Here is an 8,797-nt window from a genome sequence, read left to right as displayed (position 1 = left end):
CTTCTTCTTCTTCCTCTCTCTCTCTCTCTCTCTCTCTCTCTCTCTCTCTCTCTCTCTCTCGACTCTGTCCCTCTTGAACATGTGTACAGAGTTACTGTGGAGCCTGTGGGTAAAGCAGAAAAAAAATGTGACTTGTACAGACCCAACCTATGTTCAAGCTGCTATAACAAAAACACCTTGCTGTGGGTGACTTATATATCTCCTTCCCATGATTCTGAAGGCTAGGAAGTCCGAGATCAAGGTAACAGCAGATGGATAGGCCTGCTCCCTGGCTTGCAAATGGCTGCCTTCTCATTGACTTATCAAATGGGATTGAGGAAAAAGAGGAAGAGAAAAGGAGAAGAGGGAAAGCTGTATTGCATCACTTAAAGGAGTGCTAATTTCATGCATCTGACACAATTGCCACCTAAAGCCCTTACCTCTGGATACATCCTGCTGGAGCTTAGGCTTCAGTACAAGAATTTGATGGTGATGGGGTGGGGACAGTCACAACATTCAGTTCCCAGAACCCATGTGATGGTGGAGATAGAGTTTGGGTAGACCACTGCTGATGGTGAGGGCTACTTTTGAGTCTGCAGAGCTGAAGGTTTCCAGAAGATTCCAGGTGCAAATGTTCAACAGGCTTTGCAATGTATTCCACTGGAGAATACATTTGTATGTGTATGCCAGGTTGTTCCACATTAAATAGATGTCTTAGTCTCTTAGATTATTATAACAAAACATGAGAGACAAACTGACTTTGTAAGACATAGAGGTTTATTGCACTCTATTTTGAGATCAGAAGCTGCAGTGGTTTGAATAAGAATGGCCCCCATAGTCTCATATATGTGAATGCTTAGTCACCAGGGAGTGAAACTCTTTGAAAGGATTAGAAGGATTAGGGGGTGTGGCCTTGTTGGAGAAAGTGTCTCACTGGGGGTTGGCTTTGAGGTTTCATAAGTCCATGTCAGGTTCTCTCTCTCTCTCTCTCTCTCTCTCTCTCTCTCTCTCTCTCTCTCTCATTCTCTGCCTTCAGATCAGAATGTAGCTCTCAGCTACTGCTCCAGTACTATGGTCTCTTCTATGATGATAAAGAACTAAGCCTCGGAAACTATAAGCAAGCCCCCAGTTGAATGCTTTCTTTTATAAGTTGCCTTGGTTGTAGACTTTTCACAGCAATAAACTGACTGAGACAAAAGCTAAGACTGGTGGCAGCTTCAGTGGTTCAGCCTCCGGTGACAGTTGGTCAAGCAGTGGATGATTTCATAACAAGAAATGTGGTGAAAGAAAAATATCACACGAATGAATTAGGGGTTGGTGTCTCTTATAACTGACTCTTGACCAACTTTCCTTAGCAGAACTGGGATTGAACCTAGGTCCTCACGCACATAAGGCAAGCATTCAACCACTGAACTACATTCCCAAACCATACCTTACTCTACTCTTAAGAAAAATCAGGAGTCCCAAGACAGCTATCTTAATCCCTTCTTAGGCTCTTAGGCTGGCACTCGATGGCCTTAGGATCTTCTACAAGGCCTCATCTCATTTCTTCCCACACGACCACACTGAAGACCCTGGTTCTAACATGTGACCTCTCAGGGAACATACGAAATCACAGCACTGCACACATATAGTCACAGTTTTGTTTTCCAGATTCATTCTTCAAGCCTCAGCCTGTTCCTCCTAACATAAGCACAGGCCTCCCTCTCTCTCTCTCTCTCTCTCTCTCTCTCTCTCTCTCTCCTCTCTCTCTCTCTCTTTCTCTCTTTCTCTCTCAAGAGATCTGCATCCTTTCCAAGTATCCAAACACTCTGAGGGCTCCAGAAAGAGACTGAGAAATCCTCAATTAACCATTGCAAGTATTTGTCACCATCAGGAACGGGAAATGCTCTCCTGTTCAACACCTTTCTTACTGTCATTTGTGTCAACCTCCTTCAATTCCTAAGCCAAACAGCAAGTCAGGGTAGCTTAAGCCCCAAAGAGCATTAGCTTCACCTAAGAGTTGTCTAGAACCTATCCTACCTTCCCAACCCTATGTGCTCACCCTCCTGACATATGCTGACCTGTGACATATGCTGCATGTTAGTGGCCAGAATGGTATCCCTGTCAGGAGCCCCAGGCCTGACCACCACAACTCTACTTCCTCTCATGCAGGTCATCTGCTTGATTCTCCTAACGAATCCAGGCTCTGTCAGCTTTCCCACACAATCAGGAAATTATGCCAACTTGCAGGAGGCCTACAATTCTTCACCCACTGTGTCCTAGAAATCCACAGGGTGAGTCTCCCAGGTGACAGTCTAGTGCAGAGTTCAGAAGACATTGAGGGGACCATTCTGTACATCAGCTGTGGTCTCCTCTGCTCCAGGGTAGCACACAGACATTACTTCTTCATGCATGGCCCTGGTTTCAATCAGCCCAGCAGAAGTTGTTTTCTGGGGTCACCTGGGGTCCAGCCAGGAAGCCACTACCGTTTTAAAGATCTCTAGGATGGACTCCCTAGTTGTAAAGAAGCCAACTACCTAAACAACTTGGAAGAAACTGTGGAGTGGCTGGGAAGGCTGTACACCATGGAGGACCCCACCTTCATTCCTACTGGAGAAGTGAGGCAGATGGGAAGGCCCTTAATTTCACTTGCATCTGCCACCGTTGGGTAAAGTCCTAGCATAGAGCTAAGCCTGGATGACATTTTCCATGACTGTAGCTACTGATGGTCCTAGCCTACATGTCCATGGATGAGAGCTCCTGCTCTGTGGCCCCTAAGCTAAGCATGTCTATTGTACTTATTCATTTGCTGATCCTCAGTACAAAATCTAGAGTCACGTGAGACTATCTGGGCTGGGGATGTGGCTGTTCAGTAATGTGACTGAGGCCTTTCCTGACCCCCTGGAAGATCTGTACAGCACATGCTTACAGGTCCAGGGGAGCTAGCAGCTCAGCCAGACCCCTCTGCTGTCATGCAAACCCTGGTGGTAGCCATAGAGCAACTGGCTCTCCTTCCATGTGGATACTTTCTCCTTACATGTTGCAGAAACACAGGGATCTGCCCCCAACCCTGTCACTCTCACCCTCTTGGTTATTCTCCTGCAAAGCCTCTCTGGTGTCTCAGCCTGAGCCATGAACAGGTAATAGGATCAAAGTCCCTCCTCCAGGGCCACCAATTGAAAATCTTTCTTAGAGCAGGCAGGACAGGGTCATGGGAGCTATCCAGGCCTTTGTATCCCACAGATTCCATAAGAGGTCTTCAAAGCCCCCGACTCCCTTGCGAAGGACCATGGAGGTGGCAGATCCCCTTAGTGACAAGTCTGCCACCTAAGGCAACCCCCCTTGAAACCTGCACTTACACATACATTCACACATGCATGCACATAACCTTCTGGGGAATTGCCAGGCTTCAGTTTAATGGCTATTTCTGAAACCCTCTTGTCTGAGGCTAACTGGCCTCTGAGGCTGGGCCTGGACTGGCTTCACAGACTCCACTCCCTTCCTTGGCTCCTTGCTAGTCCTCTGGCTCTTCTTCAAGCTCTGTTCTAAAGCTCTCCCATCTCCCCAAATGGGAATGACAGACCAAATATCTCTCTCTCTCTCTCTCTCTCTCTCTCTCTCTCTCTCTCTCTCTCTCCTCTCTCTCTCTCTCTCTTACACACACACACACACACACCCCAAAACAAAATGAAAAATTCCACCTCTTTGTATCAGAAAAGCACTCTGGGATCACAAAGATCATAGTGTTGGTTTGCTTAAGTTCATAGAGGCTTAGAGAGGAAATTATACAGCAAGGCCTCCTAGAGGAGCTAGAATTCTTTAGTCAATGGCCTTTGCTCCCCTCAGATAAGATCTAGCCTCAAGGTCAGAAGCAGCTCTGGTTAAGACCTGTCTGTCTCAGAAAAAAATGCTAACAGTGGAGCCCTACGCAAGAGCATAGTACTTACTCTGGGGATGGGTTATCAAACATCTGGAGACCAGTGGGGTAAGAAGGGAACACGCAGCAGTAAGGCTAGGCATGGGGGTGGGAGCAGGGCAAGGTGAGAGATGGAAGAGTTAGACATGGTGAAGGAGGTCACAGGTCACAGATCAGAGACAGTGGGATTCAGAGAAGAGAGCAGCTCAGCCACCAGGTAGGAAGACTATTAGAGTCGTTAGGTGTGACCGCTCTAGAGTCACAGGTGATATAGAACTGGCAGTTGGGAGAGAGCCCTGGAGCCAAAGGAAAGAAGCAGTGGGTAGAGGAGTAGAGAATGGGGACAAAGGATATGAGCAAGGTCCCCTCAGAGTCCCTTTAGAGAGACACAGTGCAGGGGACAGGGGCAGGGTGGAGCAAGGGGCAGGCTTTGTTACAGCAGGGCAGCTTCTGAAGACAGGGTTCTAATGTCAGGCTGTGTCTGCCTTGAGGTCCACTTGCCCCATAGAGAAGGGGAAGGCAAACAGAAACAAGAACTGCAGGCCAGTCCCTTCTTGCAGCGGGATCCACACCCAGACAGTAGAGAGCTTGGGTTTCCTTTAAAGGATCTCCCCAGGGGTTGCCATGCATGTGAAGTCGTTTATCAAGTGAACGTCTAATTAAGATGCCTGTTCACACAGCATTCCTGCAGCCTGTCATCTTGACAGCTAGCTCAGCAGTATCACTGAGCCAAGGAAGCCAGAGCTCAGCACTGGCAAAGGTACTGACTAGCTCAGCCTATCTGATGAAGGTGAGCAAGTCAGCTTATTGTGGGCAGAGACATGCACTCGAACTGAGAGGGTGAGAGCTGCACAACTTGGTAACTAAAGTTATTGAACCACACACTGTCTATGGGTGAATTTTGTGATATAAACATTTTGTCTCATTTTTTTTTAAGGTCTGGAGAGATGGCTCAGCAGTTAAGAATACTTGTTCCTGCCAGACAGTGGTGGTGCACACCTTTAATCCCAGCACTTGGGAGGCAGAGGCACTTGGATTTCTGAGTTCGAGGCCAGCCTGGTCTACAGAGCAAGTTCCAGGACAGCCAGGGCTTACACAGAGAAACCCTGTCTCGAAAAACCAAGAAAAAAAAAATACTTGTTCCTACCACCCATATGGTGACTAACAGTCAGCTGTAACTCCTGAGACACTGACTCCACAGGCCCTGTAACATACAATACACAAAAAAACAGACAAAACACTCACATAGATAAAATTTTATAACCTAAAAAAAAGAATGACAAGAAATTTGTTTGTTTGGGTTTTTTTTATTTGGTTTTTTAATTGAAAAGTTTTTCTGTACAATGTATGTTGATCACGTTTTCCCCTCCCCCACTCCCTCCAATGCTCTCCCCCATCTCTCGCCCCACTCAGCCCCATGACCTTACTTACTCTCTCTTTTTTTTAAAAAAAAAAAACAAAAAAAAGATTATTTTATTTCTGAGTACACTGTAGCTGTCTTCAGACACACACCAGAAGAGGGCATCGGATCCCATTACACATGGTTGTAAGCCACTATGTGGTTGCTGGGAATGGAACTCAGGACCTCTGTAAGGGCAGTCAGTGCTCTTAATTACTGAGCCATCTCTCCAGCCCGACCTTACTCTCTTTAAAAGGAAACAAACAACAAAGAAGCAAACAAACAAACAAAAAAAACAACTCCCCCCTCACGAAAAAGAAACAAGAAACACACACAAAAAGAACACAGCAAAAACATAAACCAAAAAATAAATGAATAAATAAAACAAAACAAAAATGGCCAAACAAAGCAAATGAGACGAGCTTGCACCAAGCGTGTGCATGGAGTCTCGCCTTTCCTGCCTTGCAACCACACCACCCAGTGAGGCTCATAAAGAGGGGGGAGTTGAGAAGTGGTGTGGAAAAGACTTACTAAACTGTTAACACCCAATAATCTCCAGGCCTGCCTCCACTCACCGTTGGCAGCATAGTTCTGGCTATAAAGACCAGGGCCAGGTTAGGCTTTGTTACTATGGACCAAAGTTCAAATACCCTGACAATCCCAGCCCATGGAATCCATGGTGGACACCAAGTAAGTGTTTGTTGAAAGGATGGGAAAAAGGGTGTGAGTGGAAGAGAGATTCATTTAAATATATCTTTAAGAAAATGTATATGGAAAGGGAGGAATCAGAGACCCCTTAGCTAGGAAGTGACAGGGTTCTGTTCGATATGCCTCTGCAAACTATCATTCTAAGTGCTGTGAGGCACAACATGTTAAAGTCATTGGTCTCAACAAATCATGTCACATGAGAGAGAGGGGAAGGGGGAAGCAGAAAACCTGCTGGGAACCAGGCTCTGGGCAAGGACCTTGGATGCCCTGGTCTCTTTTTGTCTCCACAGATACCACGCCAAGGACATTTATCTTCCTGATGAGTACATTCGGTCTTACGGATATGATACACTGATATGAAGGAGACTCAGAACTTGAGCCTACGTCTTTCTAGCAAAAAATAAGATTTCTATAAAATCTAAGCTCTTTATATAACTTCATGATAAGTCAAGAACTAAAGACAGTGTGCTGAGGTGGATCTATTTGGCCACACCGCCTTAGAAGCAGCAGAAAAAGTAATGGGTATAATTTGACAAACAACACACTTTGGACAAACAAGTCTGGGTTCAATCTTCTGAACAGTTCTAATGATGTGGCCTTGAATGTGTTGCCACTTTTCCAGACCTCAGTTTCCTCCTCCATACAATGGAAATAATAATAACATCCTTCTCATAAGGCTGCTATAAACACAAGATGAATTAGCGTTTATAAAGCACTTTGCCAAGGGCCCAGTACTTAGCAAGTACTGCACAGAGACCTGTTTCTACTGCTGACACTACATGCTCTGAAATTATAGTTATCATGTAGACTGGGCAGGTCCAGGCCATGCAGGCAACAGCAAGTTCAGGCTCCTTTTCACTCTGCTGCATGCCCACCTGCCCCTGTCCTGAGGCAATTGCAGTGCCCTCCTTACCTGGTTTCCTATCTCTGATTTCTCTCTCTTCTGCAAGATAATGTTTTTCTTACTCACAGGGGGGTGGGGAATGTAGAAAAAGCCCTTGGGGCTAGAGAAAGAGGTTGGGAGGAGTGGCTTTTGGGATAGAGAGCAGTTGGGCTGTGCATGAAAACAGGCCTGGACTGAGTCCAGCTGAAACCAGAGTGTACAACTCTCAACAGTGGGAATAAAGTGGGAGGAAGGATTGGGCTGCATTGTATGTAAACCCTAGAAAGCCAAGAAGAGAAACTTGGGATGTCATCTGAGGATCGTGCTTGAGCAATGGGTTTTAGCAAGATTGGCCTGAGCACAGATGGAGGCTGGAATGCAAGAGAGAGAAGCGCAGTCAGGGAGTAAGTATGTTGAAGAGTCCCACAGTCAGACACAAGTAGGTGTCCAGTGAGGGTAAAGGAGAGTGTTTACTTTGCTGAAACATAGGTGTGCCTACAACCTCCCATACTCTTTTTTTTGTTGTTTTATTTTTTTGTTTTTGTTTTTGTTTTTAACCTTCCATACTCAATGGTCATGTAACCACTGAATATACAGGGCAGTAGTGCCAACAGGTCTTTGTCAGGTATTTGCTCTGTACCTGACACTTTTCTTTTCTTTAATTTTAAATATTTATTTTATGTGTATGAGTACACTGTAGCTGTCTTCAGACACACCAGAAGAGGGCATTGAATCCCATTAAAGATGGTTGTGAGCCACCATATGGTTGCTGGGAATTGAACTCAGGACCTTTGGAACAGCAGTCAGTGCTCTTAACCACTGAGCCATCTCTCCATCCCTACCTGACACTTTTCTAAGTGTGTGTTTTAGTTAGGGTTTCTATTGCTGTGATAAAGAACAAAACCAAAAGCAACTTGGGGAAGAGTTTGGTTCAGCTTACAGATCCACATCACAGTCCAGCAGGAAGGGAAGACAGGGCAAGAACTCAAGGTAGGAACCTAGAGGCAAGAACGGAAGCAGAGACTATGGAGGAACATTGATTACTGGCTTGCTACTTGTGGCTTTCTCAGCTTGCTTTCTTATAGCATCTGGGACTACCTGACATAACCTAAAGTGAGCTGATAATCCCCACATCAACTACCAATCAAGAAAATGTCCCACAGACATGCATTCAAGTAAATATAATGGAAGAATTTTGTCAATTGGAATTTCCCCTTGCCCAGGGATTCTTTCTGTGTCAAGAGACATAAAACCAGCTAACATAATTCTTTATATCAATCTTATGAGTGAGAGGTGCTATTAAAATTCCCATTGTACAGAATAGGAAGCTGAGGCCTGGAGAGATTGGCAACCCACTCAAGGTCACAGTTCACATTGTTAGTCTTGATAGGACTTAACCCGGATTTATTTCACCCAGAGTTCGTGTCCCTATTATGCTACATACTCATTCCTGTAGATAGCTTCCTGGCTCAGGCTTGCCTACATTAGCCATCTTTTGATAGAAATTTCAGGACAATCTGCTACCATGGAAATAGCAGAAACCCCTGAGGTCCCACAGCACCAAATGCAGAATCTAGGCTCACTCACAAATGAGGGGGTGTTGGATGTGAGCTTATTTTGTGTCTGTAATTCAAAGCTCACAGATCTATCCTCTAGGCCTAGTGCAAAGAATTCAAGAGCCTATAGAACATCTCCTCACAGAGTTAATAAGTGGTAGTTAATGACAACAAAAATATGTTAACAAGAGGGCATTCAGGGCAGGCTGAGGAGATGACTAAAGATCAAGCCAGATAAGGAACAGTTATTATCGGCTGAACTTACCATGAGAAGAGTGGTAAGAGTCATCTTCAAACACACACAGTATTGTCAGGTAGGGGAGACAGACAAGACCCATTTGTTGCAGCTCAAGACAGCAGAACACATAGGAAGC

This window comes from Grammomys surdaster, unplaced genomic scaffold, assembly GCF_004785775.1.
Source record: "Grammomys surdaster isolate TR1022 unplaced genomic scaffold, NIH_TR_1.0 100, whole genome shotgun sequence".
NCBI lineage: Eukaryota > Metazoa > Chordata > Mammalia > Rodentia > Muridae > Grammomys > Grammomys surdaster.
The sequence above is the reverse complement of the archived record's forward strand: the minus strand, read 5'-3'. Positions refer to the sequence as shown.